This window comes from Miscanthus floridulus, chromosome 14 (assembly GCF_019320115.1).
Source record: "Miscanthus floridulus cultivar M001 chromosome 14, ASM1932011v1, whole genome shotgun sequence".
Classification (NCBI taxonomy): Eukaryota; Viridiplantae; Streptophyta; class Magnoliopsida; order Poales; family Poaceae; genus Miscanthus; species Miscanthus floridulus.
This window is the reverse complement of record NC_089593.1, coordinates 58,421,001-58,423,394: the sequence shown is the minus strand read 5'-3', so window position 1 is coordinate 58,423,394 and position 2,394 is coordinate 58,421,001. Positions and strand designations below refer to the sequence as shown.

The window sequence follows — 2,394 nt, the reverse complement described above, 5'->3', positions numbered from 1 at the left end:
AGCTCAATTATTAATCAAGTATCAAGATCATGGTCATTGTTCAGCACTAGCACAAATGATACCCAAATGCATATATCCCGGGGTTTCAAGGTAATCAGTAAACAATTTCTAGGGGATCCAATAAAGGTGACAAGGAGGACACATGCATATGAAATTCAGTGATTAAAGTGAAATAGGACATCAAGGATGATCCCATGCTATACTTGCCTTAAAACTTGCTTTACACCCAAAGCATCTTGCTTCAAGAAGCTTCACTCTATCTTTCATTCGGCAATCTTCTGGTCTTCAGCGCTCACAGACGATTCTTGTTCTACTCGTAGCAAGCACCACACATAGGCAAACATACAAGAAACAAAGTAGACTAAGACAACACACCACACAAGAGAAAACAGCGTACTAAACGAGAACTCGTTACTATGGTCACAAAATCACAAGAAACTTCAAGAACGAAACTACCGTTGAAAGGAACAACTACCGGGAGATTTATATTATAAAAGTAAAGAAAAGCCTACCTTCTTGATTTGTTTTAATTTAGCAAAACTATATGAAGCATGTTAATTCAGATTAGATAAAACATATTTTTATTCTAAAATCTAGGTTAGACTAATCATATTTTATTTATAAATATTATTATATAGTTTAGGCAAATTAAAGTTAACCGTGCAACAAGAAAGTTTCATGTGAGAGCATCTACGTCTATTATATGTAATATGGTTAAACTAATCATATTTTAATTTATAAACTAGCATGTATTATTTAACCAAAATAAACTTTAGCTTTTCAAAATAAAAGAACATGTGAGAACCTCTAATAGAACTGTATCTGACATCTTGTTAAACTAAGCAAACTTATAATATATATATATATATATATATATATATATATATATATATATATATATATATATATATATATATATATATATATGACTTTTAAATTGGAAAACTAGTCACAGGCATATTAATCCATTTAATATTCTATTTATAAAATTTACAAGCATGTAACATGATTAAAGTCATTGCTATCATATAGCTTACATCGGCATGGTCGCAACACAAAAAGAATGGAATTACAACTCTACGTTGCTTTTAATTAGAAAACAATTAAATTAGTACTAATCAAATTATATTTAAATCAATAAATTCATAATTGGGTGACATAAGATACGTTAGTGCTACTGCTTAGAGCGCGACTTTACGAAACTAACGCGACAAGAACTACTCGAAACGGATTTAAAACGAAGAAACGGAGATTAAAGACTAGGTGGCAAACTCGTAATTACATCGTCTTGTACCTTGTGTCATCCTCACGATCTGAGCCTGAGCATGGTGATGGCCTGCTGCTAACGTGCGCAGGGGGAGGGGCTTGGGCTGTTGCAGATCGTAGCTTCCTTGGCCACTGGAGAGGCTACTGCTGTCCTCGTAGGGAAAGGAATGGGCCTCAGTCTGGGATTTTTCATATAGAGAGGAATATGGATATCGACGAGCTCTGAAGACATAAGATGAACTGATATAAGAAGATAACTTTGCATTGATCTAGAAGGAAACGGGAAGAATTTTGAATAAAGAAATAATTGACGCATGATTGAGTATACGTAGATGAGGCATGCATGTGTAGACGTTGCAGAATAGGATGGAAATCTTTTTCACCAAAAATTGATTTCACGTGAGCTTTGGTTCTCCTCAATCTGAGTGCGCAGCAACAATTCACCACTTCACGGATAGCACCAAGCCAATGAAATCTCGATTCGCGTGGAAGAGCTAGCTGCGACAAATTTTCCTCTAACTAGAACACGACAGCAGCAAGTTGATTTCTCCTCCTCCCACCGTGCGGCAGCAGGAACCCAATTGCTTCTGTACATGGATCAGGCTTCGCCTCCGCCGACTCGATTAGGACTCCGCCTTGGACTGACGCTAGACGTCGAGTCGCCTACTGTAGGGCACGGAAAGAAAACACAGAGACTTTTGGCGGCGGCGGCGGCGCATGTATGATCTGCACGGCATCTAGGGCAGCAGCTCGCTATTTATATATATAGACAAGCGATGGTCATATATGTCGACGTGGTGATGGAGATTGACATCAAACTGCAAGTGCTATTTACGGACAGGCATGACGTGCTTGATACGGAGTCCTTGGCTTACACGGCAAATAACCCAGATAGATTGGGGAAAGGAAAACAGAGGTTGATCATTTGCTCTGTTCTTGAAACAGCTGGCTTCGCTATCTATTGCATATATGATCTGTATGTGTCCTCTCATCATGGCAAGGTGGGGTGGATCAACGTGAGAGAGAATTGTACAGACCTATCCATTAGTCAAGGAAACCTGGTTTAATATAGATTAGAGTTAGAATTAATTGTTTTCAGATTTAATTAATTTCACGAATAAAATATTT

General features: G+C 37.5%; 1 long non-coding RNA gene across 1 annotated transcript; it reads right to left on the bottom strand.

The window, feature by feature from the left end:
- Positions 1-211: 211 nt before the first annotated feature.
- Positions 212-1,961, bottom strand: LOC136504183 (uncharacterized). The gene is made up of 3 exons (XR_010770800.1): positions 1,595-1,961; positions 1,295-1,488; positions 212-310 (listed from the first exon to the last, which is right to left on the bottom strand). It is a non-coding gene; the product is annotated as an uncharacterized lncRNA (long non-coding RNA).
- Between the last annotated feature and the right edge of the window lie 433 nt (positions 1,962-2,394).